At 48.3% G+C, this 14,162-nt stretch overlaps 2 non-coding genes across 2 annotated transcripts; both read left to right on the top strand.

Annotated features, from left to right (window-relative positions):
• Window positions 1–2,012: 2,012 nt before the first annotated feature.
• Trnag-ccc (transfer RNA glycine (anticodon CCC)) lies at window positions 2,013–2,083 on the top strand. Its single transcript has one exon. It is a non-coding gene; the product is annotated as a tRNA-Gly (tRNA).
• Window positions 2,084–7,123: 5,040 nt separating this feature from the next.
• Trnag-ccc (transfer RNA glycine (anticodon CCC)) lies at window positions 7,124–7,194 on the top strand. The gene has a single exon. It is a non-coding gene; the product is annotated as a tRNA-Gly (tRNA).
• The last annotated feature ends 6,968 nt before the right edge of the window (window positions 7,195–14,162 follow it).

The following is a 14,162-nucleotide window of genomic DNA, read 5'->3' as shown; positions in this document are numbered from 1 at the left end:
ATTGCCCTTGTCCTTCACAACCTCGCATATTGTGCTAATCCCGAAGAGTGATGACGAAAAGAAACGTTTGTTGCCAGGCTCATATCGCCCGATAACTCTAGCCAACGTTGACTACAAAATATTCACGAAAGTTTTAGCGAAACGACTGCAAAGTGTCATGAAAACATTGGTAGGGCCTCACCAGACTTGTGGCATTAAAGGCCGCAGTATTACAACAAATGTACACGTGGTTCGAAGTGTGCTAGAGTGTTGCGACGCGATTGGCGATTACGTCGCGATGATGCAGATAGATTTGGCGAAAGCCTTCGACCTCGTCTCGCACAAGGCTCTACTATGCATACTCGAACATACGAACGTTGGCAGTGTCATAACGGAAGGCGTAACGATGGCGTACAAAGATTGCTCAACGGGAATCATTGTTAATGGGGAGCTCACCGATAGCTTTCGTGTGCTCTTGTCGGTGCGTCAAGGATGCCCGCTTTCGCCCCTTCTGTTGCTGCTTATCTCGAGCCACTCTGTTTGGCCATTAAGAACAACGACCGCACACGTTAAAATATTGGCGTATGCAGACGACATCGCGATTCTCTGTACAAATAAAGCCAGCATTAAAGAGGCAACTACTGTAGTCGAAAGATTTTGCGATTCAGCTGGAGCGCAGATAAATTGGGATAAAAGTTATGGCTTCTGGCATGGGAGTTGGGAAGACACGCCGGAGACCTTATCTCGATTGAATTGGTCAAAGTTGCCTACACAGTACCTGGGGGTGCCTCTCGGAAGTTACCGTGAGGCCGAACCGTACTGGCTCGACCAAGCTTCGAGAGCAAAGGAAAAGGCTGACGGTTGGAGAGGAAAGCAATTGTCAATGTTTTCTAGAGCCACTGTTTGCAACCTCTTTTTAGTTTCTAAGATATGGTATGTTATGAATGTGTTGTGTGCTGCGCGGGTAAGCGTACAAAAAATTCACCGCATTTTCGCTACTTTCATTTGGGCCTCTACCTGGGAGAGGACGAGTCGAACAAACTTGTTTCTCCCGGTCAAGAAAGGTGGGCTTGGTCTGGTTCACTTGTTTTTGCGACAAATTGTGTCACGCTTTGTGTTTCTGCGGGATCAAAATGATCTCTTTCTTCGAACAATAGTACAAGTACGGCTGGGCAGACTTCTTCCGGGATTCGTTGTTTCGTCGGCTCAGAACATGCCGGGAACTGTGAAAGGATACCTGCGTGAAGTGGTGATGTCTTATAGGATGTTAAATGTGCGTTTCTCACAGCAGTATCTGTCCACCGTTACAAAGAAAAAATTGTACAGAGATCTTGTGGACACGATGCTCCCCGTACCTTTGTACCGCTCGCCACACCGTGGAAGCCCCGGACAGGACGTGCTAAAAAGAGTGAAGAAAATGCCAGTACGACCATCAACTAAGTCCTTCTTCTTCCAATTACATACAAACACACTTCCCGTTAAGACCTGGCTTCAGAGCAAGGGTATTTTCATCCCCTGGAACACCAACTGCTTTTTATGTAAAAAACCAGAAACAATAGAACATGTTTTCCTAGATTGCTGGGACCCGATCTTTCACTGGGACGTTCTGCAGAGAACGCTGAAGAAGCAGTTACCCCTGGACCCGTATGGGATACGCTTTTTGCCAATAGATACCTCAGAGGAAGTACCGTATGACCTCATTATGGTCCGGGGCCTCCACGCTATGTGGAAAACTCGTATGCAATTTGAACATGCAGACTTAGTTGTAATACCGGTGCGAGAACACTTCATTGAGAGTGTTGTTTACGTGAGAGACGCTTACAAATCACTGCCTGATCCACCACAATGGATGTATGTTTACGTGAGAGACGCTTACTAATCACTGCCTGATCCACCACAATGGATGTATGTACTCGATGAACTGGTGTCACTGAAAAGATTTTAGTGCTGTGTTGGCCAAAGTGTGGCTGGCACGTTTTATCATTTGTAACATTTGATTTTGTACGTCGACGACGGCAATAAAGAAAAAAAAAGCGCCGCTGGTGTAGTGGTATCATGCAAGATTCCCGTTCTTGCGTCCCGGGTTCGATTCCCGGGCGGCGCAGTCTTCTTTTTTCTTCGCCATGCTCATTTATTGTTCTTTTTCTTTCTTTATTATTGACACTCTTCTTATTATGAGCGATGTACCGACGCGCCGCTGGTGTAGTGAGGACTCGGCTTTCTGCCGCGATAGCGAGCGGACGTGCCGAACATGAGCTCCATGGGAGCGGCTTCAGCGGCCCAGCAGGGCCGCGGTATCAGGAATTTTGGCTCAGAAGACCCGGACTATCAAGTTTTGCTGCCTCAACTGCCTACAGGTGGGATTGTTTTAAATACATTGTTTTTACATGCTGATGTGCGTGCCAGGCCGTATCGGGTTGAGCACTTCCGCGACGCACTGGCTAGCTTAGGCCTACTGCCGGATGTTATCGCCCTAGGGGCGTATCAAATGAGCCACGTTTGGGCAGTGACTTTCAAGAGCGATGAAGGTGTCAAAAGGCTTGCAAGCGCCAAGGAAGTAAAAGTGAATGAACATCGGTGCATCGTGGTTGATCCAGCAAACCAGGCCGTGCGGCTGAAGCTGCACTGGATGTTACACAACGTGACGGACGAGGACATACGCACCGCGCTTTCACCGTACGGGAAGGTTACGGACGTCTTCCGGGAGAAATGGCGTGTCCACGGAGTGCAAGATAAAGCATCGTCAACGCGTGCGGTGTCGTTGGTTTTGAAGACGGGTATGACCGTGGAAGACCTGCCTCATCAACTTCGTGTCGCTGGTGAGCAGGCCTTAGTTGTTGTACCAGGCAGAGCACCACTTTCAATGAAATGCCGAAACACCGGTCATGTTCGACGTGACTGTCGCGTCCCGAGATGTGCCGTTTGCCGGCGCTACGGCCATGATGAGACGGAGTGTGTTAAGACCTACGCGTCCGTAACGGGACCGGCGCTTCGGGAGGGCGTGGCTGACCTGTTAATGGATGAAGCAGACGTGGATGAGACTTTCCGTGCGCAAGCTCTGCCGGCCGACACATCTGCGACGCCCACTGAGCAGACTTCTATAGCCTCGAAGGTGGCAACTGTAGTAACTACTGAACAGAAAGTTGCAGTGCAGACAAGTGACGGAAAAGGCAGAGAAGAAACAGCCATAGAACTCGCCACTGCCGAGGCGAGTACAGCAGAGCACGGGCCAGCAACTGCAATGATGGACGTCGCAGACACGAGTGCAAGCAGTGCGGCTACGAAGAGAGCAAGGGACGTAACGAGCGGCCAAGAGGAGGAATTTGACAACGAGACCAAAGACGAACCGCCGCAGAAAACCCAGGCGAGTCGTCGGGCGTCCATTCGCCCGAAACCGAACATCCCGCCGGACAGACGGACGGCGGCAGAACCGCCTACCTAGGACCCGGCGCCTACTGGGGCGCCCGGACTAGCGACGTCAAGAGATGGGTGCCACTTCAGAATTAGCCTACGCGTACACCGTAAAGGTACGCGTGTGGTTAGAGCGGCTTTTCGTTGCGCCTTTGTTTTTGGAAAGTTTTTTACAAAGTGTTGGAATGGTTTGTTCTCCAGCGGCACCTTGCGATCGGCCTGCTTATACAGACTAATGGCGGTGAAATTAGAGACAGCATTGAGAGTGGCCACTTTAAATGTTCGTGGCCTCGGAGCGCGAAGGAGACAGTATCAACTCAGTCGCTTGTGTATGGAGAAGGAACTCGATGTTGTCGCCTTACAAGAAACTAAGGTCGAAACTCAAGAGCAAACCGATCGCATGGTGACGCCTTTCACGGCGCATTACAATGTGTGCGTATGCCATGCTAATGGTACATCAGGCGGGTGCGCGCTGCTTATACGGAAGAGTGCTGGCATTATTGAAGAACGTGTAACTGTATGTCAAACTGGCCGCATGCTCATTGTCGATTTTTCTTTTTCTGGAGCGTCGTGGCGGCTCATATGCGTTTATGCGCCGAACATTGTGAATGACCGAGCGTTGTATTTTGAGTATATAGAGCAGTACCTAAAGTGTGACCGCTACATTATATTTCTTGGTGATTTTAATTGTGTATGTACTGCGGAAGATCGAAACAGAGGGGAACGTGTTCGTGACAAAAGCGCTCTCTATTTGAGCTCCCTAATTGACGACCACAACTTAGAAGATGTGGGTCAAATTTTCACTGACGGTACGATTCCGCAGTACACGCACATTCAAGGAAACAGCCGAGCAAGGCTGGACAGAGTGTTGTTTCACTAGATTTGATCCCCCTTTGTAACAGTTATAATGTCACACCGCTATCGTTCACGGATCATAGCTTAGTGAGCTTCGTGATGGGGGCAAAAGTTAAAAGAACACGATTCAACTGGAACACGTGGATATTCAACGAAAAGCTGCTTGATGATGAGCCATTTGTGCGCAGAGTAAAGGAAAAGATATTAGACTTGATGACAAACAAGCATGACAATTTTATGGCTGCATGGGAAGAATTTAAGGTCCAAGTTAAGTTCATTGCGATCGAAAGAGGAAGCAGCCGCCAGCATGAAGAACTGCAGAAACAAAGAGAGCTGCAAAGACAGCTAGAATTTCTTTTGAGCGTACAAAATACGGTTCATGATCAGGTTGCGGAAAATGTAAAGAAAGTAAGACATGAGCTGGAAGTTATTGACGCAGAGCGATACAAAGCTGCAGTTATACGTGCTCGGAGCGAACGGTTATGGATGGGTGAGATGCCAAACAAACGGGCAATGAGCGATGAAAAGCGGCATGCGTCAAGAAATGAGATTAAACAGATACGTTTTCAAAACGAGGTGACGTCAGAAGCTGTTTTAATCGAGAGAGCCTTCGTTGAGCATTATCAGGAATTGTTGGGCAATGGGGCACGCTCTGGACTAGGCTTTGACAGCGAATTCATGAGCGAAATGCCAAGGTTGGAAGACGGCGTTAGAGAAAGCCTTGAAATGCCAATAAGTGTACCCGAGATTGAAAGGGCGATAGATGAGTTGCCGTCAGGAAAGTCGCCAGGGCCAGACGGCCTAGGACGCCAAGTTTTACAAATCATTCAGTCGCGAGTTTTCCTGTATTTTGCACAGACTACTCTCAGAAGCGTACGAAGTTAAAAAAGTGCCACCCTCATTCCGCATGTCACACGTAGTGTTGATTCCAAAAACCGATGACCGGGAAAAGCTTCTTTTAGTAGGTTCATACAGACCGATAAGTCTGACCAACACAGATTACAAAATCTTTATGAAAGTACTGGCTGGACGATTCCAAAGCGTAATTAAGGAGCTTGTAGGGCCACACCAGACGTGTGGCATTAAAGGCCGTACAATTTTCACCAACACCCACATTGCAAGGAATGTGCTAGAATGTTGTGATGACATTGGGGGTCGGGTGGCGATGTTGCAGCTCGACCTTGCGAAGGCCTTCGACCGGGTGTCACATGAGGTGCTTTTCTCTATATTGCAGTACTGTAATGTTGGGAACATCATTTTAGAGGGCGTTAAAATGGCTTATGAAGAGTGTTCAACGCAGATTGTAATTAATAAATGCCTTAGTTCGAAGGTGCCAGTCCGCTCGTCTGTACGACAAGGCTGTCCTTTGTCTCCATTGCTTTTTGCCGTATACCTCGAACCTTTTTGTGTGGCAGTCATCCATGATGTAAACATACGTGGTTTTAGGCTGCATGCTGCTGAAGTTAAAATCCTAGCCTATGCAGATGACGTTGCCGTCTTTTGTGAAGACAAGGAAAGCGTGATCGAGGCTGTCCGCCTGGCAAGATCTTTCTGTAAGTACACGGGTGCCCAGATAAACTTCGAAAAAAGTGTTGGCATATGGCATGGAAATTGGGACGCGATGCCCACTGATTTTGCCGGAATGCAATGGACTACAGTGCCTGCACCCTATCTAGGTGTGTCCCTTGAGCACTATCAAGACTCGACGCAGTTATGGAGCGGACAAACAGAATTGATGAAAGAAAAGATAAAGGGATGGCAAGGCCGGGGATTATCAGTGTTTGCGCGTGCCTCAGCTTGCAATGTTTTTTTGATTGCCAAAGTCTGGTATATACTGCAAGTAATGTTCATGTCTCGCGTCAATGTTCAAAAAGTGCACCGGGTGTTTGCTACCTTTATATGGAATTCCACTTGGGAGCGAACGAGCCGTACAAACCTTTTTCGCAGTGTTCGCAGTGGAGGCCTTGGGCTCTCACACTTGTTCATCAGACAGATTGTATCGCAGTTCTTTTTCCTGCGCGATGAACGAAATGCTTTTCTCCGCACTGTCATTCAGGCGAGAATGGCAACAGAACTGCCGGAATTTGTTTTAACTACATCCAGTGTTATCAGTAGAAGAGCGACTGGTTATTATCGTGAAGTAGTTGCGTCTTTTCGAATACTCTGTGCACGGTTTTCGCTGGAGTATTTGTGCTCAGTGAGAAAGAAAAAACTGTACGCCGATTTGGTCGACAGCATGCTACCTACCCCACTGTATAGGATTGGTCACTGTGGAGGCCCAGGAAAAGATGTGCTGAAACGAGTCAAAAGGATGCCTGTAAGACCTGCTGCGAAAACATTTTTTTCCAGCTACACACAAACACCCTCCCCGTTAAGGTATGGCTTGAACAGAAAGGAATATTCGTACCGTGGACAACGAACTGCTTGCTGTGTACAAAGCCCGAAACAATTGAACATGCCTTCATTGATTGTCGGCACGCAGTATTTCATTGGGATGTCTTGCAGCGCACTCTCAAAAAAGAACTCCCCATAACCCCGTATGGAATTCGATTCCTGCCAGTTGAAAGTGATCAAGGAATACCTTTTGATATGTTCATGGTCCTGGGCCTCCACAGTTTGTGGAAGACGAGAATGGCTGTTCGTCATGCTGACGCCAATGCACGCTCTACGCGAGAGAACTTCATTGAAAGTGTTTCTTTTATTCGAGAAGTGTATCGTGCACAGAGTGAACCCGCAGACTGGGTTAGCATTCCCTGATGAGCTGGTGTGCCTCAAGAAATTTTAATATGACCATCCCGCCTGACGTGATGTCGGTGCACTGTATATATGCATTTGTATTGTTTCGCTAGTGTCAAAGCAGGCAATAAAGAAAAAAAAAGCGCCGCTGGTGTAGTGGTATCATGCAAGATTCCCATTCTTGCGTCCCGGGTTCGATTCCCGGGCGGCGCAGTCTTCTTTTTTCTTCGCCACGCTCATTTATTGTTCTTTTTCTTTCTTTATTATTGACACTCTTCTTATTATGAGCGATGTACCGACGCGCCGCTGGTGTAGTCATTCTGCTTCCGGCCACCGAGCGTGACGGTTCGTAGGATCATGGCCTCTTCAAGGGCAGCGACAGCGGTCACTTTTGGCCGCGGTAACAGGACCAACGACGATGACAACGAATATCCGTTTATTCTGCCTCAACTGCCCCAAGGACGAGTGGCGATTAATACCGTGTTTTTGCACGGTGATGTGCGTGCCAGACCTTACAAGGTCGAGGATTTCAGGGACGCCCTGCTGCCGACAGGCTTGGTGCCGGAGGTGCTATGCATAGGGGCGTACCAGATTAACTACGTCTGGGCCGTGACCCTCAAGGATGCGACCGCCACAAAACGACTGGTGGCCCACAAGGAGCTCCAGGTGAAGGGACGACGGTGCGTCATCGTCGACCCACAGGACCAGCAGGTGAAGCTTAGGCTTCACTGGCTTCTGTACGGCGTGGCCGATGAGGACATCCGGACGGCGTTCGCGGCTTTCGGCAAGGTGGAGGAGGTAAGCCGGGAGAGGTGGCGCGTCCAAGGCATGGGGGGACAAGGCGTCAACCACCAGGACCGTGCTGCTGAAGCTGAAGAGCGGCGTTAAAGTGGAGGACCTTCCACATCAGGTCCGCGTCGGCGGAGAGTTGGCCTTGGTAGTTGTTCCCGGCCGGCCGATGCAGTGCTTGCGTTGCCAGGGCACGGGACACGTCCGCCGTGAATGTAAAGTCCCCCGCTGTTCACGGTGCAGACGTTTCGGCCACGTGGACGCTGACTGCGTGAAATCCTACGCCGCCGTGACGGGCCCTGCTGCGACTGACGTTGCGGCGGAGCACGTCATGGACGTGGTGGAGGCGGAGGACGCTGCGAAAGGAGCCGGAGACCCGGTACCACTACCGACAGACAGTGCTGCGTTGGACGTAAATGCAGATGTCAAGGTGGCTAAGGCCGCTGCGAAGCCGAGTACGTCGGCACAAGTCGCGAATGCAGAGGAGCAGGTGACGGGGGGCGTTAGTGAAGACGCACCCTTTGACGACACGGCGGCAATGGAACAAGACGAGGGCGTCAACGACGGCGACCGGACTACGACTTCCGCTGCAGTCAAGCGACCCCACGACGAGACAAAGGACCGAGAGGAGGGTGCAACGAGTTCCAGCGAGGGGCCGCCGAGAAAGACGCCTCTTGGGAGGCGATTAGGCTTCAAGCCAAAGCCCAACATCCCGCCGGAGAGAACGCCTGGCGACAAAGCGCCTCCCACGAACAACGCCGGCAAGCCGGAAGGTCCCGGAGGCGGCTAGCCGAGGGCTAGTCATGAAAGGTAAGCACCATGCTCCTGGGCCTACCTCATTCTTTAGTACAGCATGGCACCTGAACCGTCTCTCAGTATTGCCGCACTAAACGTGCGAGGCTTGGCGGCTAGCCGTAGGCAAAGTCAAGTCCTACGGTTGGTCACTGACCACGACATAGACGTTCTAGCTGTCCAGGAGACCAAGGTAGACGGGGAGGAGGAGACCGGGAGCATGGTGCGGCGTTTCACGTCTAGATATTATGCGGTCGTGAGCCACGCGGTAGGGACGTCCGCTGGATGTGTCCTGTTGGTTAAGAAGTTACGAGAACTGGTTGTTCAAAGTGTGTTTTCATGTCAGTCAGGAAGGATTGTTATGTGCGATTTTGTTTATTGTGAAGTTGAATTCCGAGTCATATGCATATATGCGCCGAATGGTGTAGAAGAACGTGCATTATTTTTTTCCAATCTTTTTCAGTATATTAGCAGTGAAAAGTGCATGCTTTTGTTGGGGGATTTCAACTGTGTTTTGAGTGCTCGGGATAGATCGAATAATGCTGGTATCCGCGATAAAAGCAGTCATATATTGTCTAGGCTGATTATTGAAAGTGAACTAGACGATGTATGTGAGTGTCTGGAGGGGGAGAGGGAAGTGATGTATACGCGATTTCAAGGCAGTAGCCATGCGCGGTTAGACCGCTTGTACATGTCACAGGACATGATTCCAAAGTGCCACAGTTATTCTGTTGCACCTGTGTCGTTCTCCGATCACTGCTTGGTGATGTGTACCATAGGAATGAAGAAGAAGAGTCAATCTTTCAACTGGGACTAATGGAAAATGAATGCCATACTACTAAAAGACGCGCCATTTGTAGACGCAATTCATGAGGCCGTTATGGAATTAAGCGATGAATGTATTGAAACAATAGCAGAGAAATGGGAATGGTTCAAACAGAAGGTAAAAATGAAAGCAATAGAAAGATCGAGCTGCTTAAAGTGTGAGAGGGAAATGAAAGAACGACACTTACGAAAGATACTTAATCAGCTGACAGCGCTGGAGTGCGAAGAGCCAGGGGCGTATAAGGAAGATATGCGAACCATTAAAGAACAAATTGAACAGTTGGACAAAGCACGCTATCAAGGTGCGATTGTGCGCGCAAGAGCAAACGCATTAGTAGCGGGGGAGACGCCCACCAAAAGGGCACTTGGACTTGAAAAAGCTCATGGTCGACGTAATCATGTCGATAAGATCTCGTGGAACGGCACGCTTGTCGACGATAATAAGAGCATAGGCCGAGCGTTTTTAGACTATTACCAGTCACTGTTTGCATATCAAGAAGCCAATGTAGATGAGTTCAAAAAGGTTTTTCTCAGTCGCATGCCGCGATTGAGTGACGACACGAAGGACCTATTAGAAGGGAATATCAGAGAGCACGAAGTCGAAAAAGCAAGAAATGATTTAAACAATGGCAAATCACCCGGACCTGACGGTCTCAGCGCATGTTTTTATAAAGCCTTCAAGAAAGAACTGTCGCCCCTGCTAACAGACCTGTTTAACGCTGCGTATGTGAACAAAGCTTTGCCGCCTTCTTTTGGTAAAGCGCATCCCGTACAAAAATGACTGTTGATTTTCTATTGACGTATTGTTGGGGTATTGTTGAATCAACGGACTTTCAACAAAGTCTCTAAAGTCTTTGAGTTCGCTCAACAGTTGCACAATGATATTACCATTGAGAGCTTCTCAATAAATAATTTATTGAGTAATTTGTGTTGATTTTCGTAGTTGTTTTTTGTTGTGTAGCAGTTGAGTTTATCGTATACTAATTAGGACTCGCATATGAAGGCGACATTTCAAAACTTTATTAAGAAGCAATCTTTGCCTCATTCTTGTCACTTTGCGGTAGGTAGGTTCTAGTTTGGGCTCGCTTTCGTAAAAAGAAAACAGTGTGTGACCGACTTTGGCACCGAACGTTGACCTTCGAGCGCAGCAGCCCGGTGCTCTAACCTTTAGGCCACGAGCGCACGCGTACGTCTCTCGTTCCGAAACCAGTCAGGGCTTTGATTGCTCGGCGCGCGCGCCCCATGTAACTTCCTCGTCTTCTTGCGACAGCTCGCGCTTTGAGGCGCCATGTTAGACTGTACTATGTCCGGGACCAGCCCGCTTTCATAGCCGTTTACGCTACGTAAAAACTGCGACGTTGAACCATCTTCATGATCGCCCACGAGTGACTTGCTCGCCGGCGTACAAATGCCATCGTCGTTTTAACATACAACATATGGCATAGCCATAGGTGCGATCCAAAATGCGCACGTTTTAGGGAGCAAAAGAATGTGAAATTCACTTGCAAACACGGTGACTGCGTGCATGGGGAGTTCCCCAAAAGTAGACACGGCGGCAGCGCGGATGGTGGCGATAAGGCAGGCGCCGACAAGCGACGACGCTACCTTTGAGCATCGGACGCGCTGTGCGAGCCGTAGGATGCAAGCGCGCACAGGCTGTAAACATACACTTCAGAGGTCTTAGAATTTCCTGTGCCACACCCTGTGTCTCGAAAGCATAATACATTTTTTTATCCAACGGCCGTGGTACTAGATATCAAACAACGAACGCGCTTTGAGAGCACAGCGCGTTGAAAGAGTTTCGGATTCAGCAACAGCCGCAACATTACGCAGCTAATCGCTGTCTCAGCGGCTGCTCCCGACACTCGCCTTGCAGAAGCATGCGATAAAATTCTTGCCATGGAAGCCTGCCAAGCCTGCAGCTCTCCTATGTTCAGTGAAACAAACGAAGGCCAAAGAGAAATGAAAGAAATCAAACAACAGTTACGCGCCCACGTTATACCCTACTTTTTACCGCGTCATCTGCAAAAATGCTGCAAACTACTTAAACAAGTTGTTGTTCATAACAATAAAGATATTAGTAATAACTTTTACTCATAGGTGACGCAATAAACGCCAAACCAGTGTTTGAGCATGAGTGTTTGGGTGTGTGCGTGCGTGCGTGCGTGACTGTATTGTGAGCAGTCTTTTGCAACGGTATCCAGTGTGCCGTTAGTTTCGTAGTCGCAATTTTGTTAATCGTATTATTTATTTTTTACGCTACAAATTAAGTTTTCCTTCAAAATTTAGTATGTTTTCTATGAACAAAAATTATCAATCATTATTTATGGATTTTAGTGGTTATTTTTAGTAGGAACGATTTTATTAACTTAATACGATACTGAGGCTGTGACCGCTTTTCGACTCTGTCACTCGTCTGAACTTGTGCGGTGGTTCGTGCCGCGCGCGCTTTGTTGGAAGCATTTTTCTTTGTTTTTGGACATTATGACGCAAGTTTTAGTGAAATCGCTCTATGATGATAAGTGGGATGTTTATCCGTTGAAGACGTTTGCTGACGCAGCTACTGGTCTTCGGGTGATGTTCGAGCCTGGCAGTTTTGATGAGTTGCGCGGCAGAATTCATGATGGAAGGAAGGCGAACAAAGCCGCAGCCTGACTTCTGCACACAGGTAAGTGATTTCGTTTTCTTGAGCACATAGCCGCGTTTTTTTTTTTTTTTTTTTTTTTCACTTGGACGATCGTCAGATGTTAAGCACACCGTTCACTTTCTGCAGGCAAACCGCATGCCCTGGAGCGAAAGCGCGCGAAGCTAGCGCTTGCTGCCGCCGCTGCTTCGATTGAAATGTTCGTAATATTATCTACTAATTTGCTATCGCAATCGATGCTTCGCCTTTGGAGCGACACTGCGATATTAAAAAAATATTCTTAATCCGTAGTGGCTCATCGTATACCTTAAGGCTAGTGTGCACATTTTCTCGCGTAGTCGTTAACTGCGCCTCTATTTGCGTTGTGGCTAATGTCGCGGTGTGCTGCAAAATATATTTCGCCTTTTCGGTATGTGCGGAGAACAGCCTACCGATAAGTCCTGCATCGGCGCGATGATTACACGGATACACATCGTAAATGAACAGAGGCGTGGTGGCGACGTCGGCAAAGCCGCCGACGGGCTTGCCTTATCACACATCGCCACCCTAACCGCAGTAAGCATATTTATCAAACGTGACGTGTTGCCGTTTAAGGCGTACTGCACGCTTTTAATAGGCGATAACTCCAGCGTGCCGCCGTTCTTTGATACCTCTTTGAGCTGGGCCGACTCGAATGTGCGTTGCTTGCAGAAACGAAAGGAACGCCAGACGGCTCATCGGCGCCTCAAGCTAAGCGCCGCACTCGAGCACCGTTAGCGCGGCGAGGAATGGCACGTTCATGAAGATAGCTCCCTGCACAGACGCAAGCGTGCAATGCGCACAGGACGCGTACGCAACGCGCGGCACACAAATCGCGCGGAATGTTCTTAGCCACGCAGCAGCGGATACTAAGCTTCAAAGAAGCGGTGCCGGTTCTCACTAGCACGCTCGCGCGCGCATTGCTCTCGGCGAATTTTTAGGTCTGCCCTGCTGCTCCCGAAGATTCGGACTGCTGCTTGGTATCGGCTGTGTACTATAGCATGGTCTTTCGTGTTGTGAGAGAGCCGGGAATATATTTCACCGGTGTGAAACAAACATCGCTGTGCGTATCTTTGGTAACATTTACTGTAACGATCCATTTCATCATTTTCGCGATGGCCCTCTTGAAGGAGACGCAAATTTTTAATTGCCCGTGTAGTGCGTACTAATATTTAGTGCGTGGTTATGTATATTGTGTGACAGATTTTTAATTTGCATTATCTAATTCTGTCTACATTCCCTTCTCTACAGGTTACACATGCACCAAATGCCCAGGTGCTAACGTGTCGTTAGTCAAGAACAGCTTGGCGTCGTTTCTCGCAAGTGACATCCATTGATCTGCGGCTGATTCACCAGGAAGCTCGCATCTCTGTTGTCACTCTGCGTCAAGTGGGATTTTTAACTATTTTTTATTCTACCCTGTGGTGTACGCTGTGACGCTGTGAAGACTTACTTTCATGGACGCTGTGAAGGCTTACTTTCGATGTGTTCTGCCTTTTAGTTGTAAAGAATTGGCTACCTTGTGAGTGGAGGTAGTTCCTTTTTCTTGTGAGAATGTTTATCAGCCTAACCAAGTGGTACATGCGTACTTGAAACAGCAGCACAGACGAGGATAATGAAATAAGTAGGAACACATACAAGCGCCGACTCTACTAGAAGTTTATTCTTGAAGACAGGTTGTAAACACATTGGAACTTGACAAAGATAAGAAACCATGTATGCGTGGCCTTTGTGATTAAACAAAATTGTGTTTTCTGCTGTAAGGGGTAGAACGAACAATTGTTTCATCACAAAGACCATAACACAAGAGAAATTATGGAAGCCTTATTTATTGATTGCAAAGAAGACAAATGCATAAGCTATCTGTTGCTCTTAATGGGAAAGAGTTGGGATTTTTAAAAGAGCTCTCCTTGTTTGGTGGTATCACTTATAGGACATCTTTCACTGTTTTTTTTACCTGCATATTTATACTACAAAACACGTCCTTCGTTCCTTTTTTTTTTGTTGCACCGGGCTGTCTGCCACGCATGCATGGCTATTTCTTTGTCAAGTTGGCCAGTGTGCTTAATATCTTTGTTGTCACGAACAAACTTCTAGTTGAGTCAGCATTATT

The sequence above is a fragment of the Dermacentor silvarum genome, chromosome 1 (genome assembly GCF_013339745.2).
Source record: "Dermacentor silvarum isolate Dsil-2018 chromosome 1, BIME_Dsil_1.4, whole genome shotgun sequence".
In the NCBI taxonomy this organism is placed as follows: Eukaryota; Metazoa; Arthropoda; class Arachnida; order Ixodida; family Ixodidae; genus Dermacentor; species Dermacentor silvarum.
This window is presented reverse-complemented; position numbering and strand designations above follow the sequence as displayed.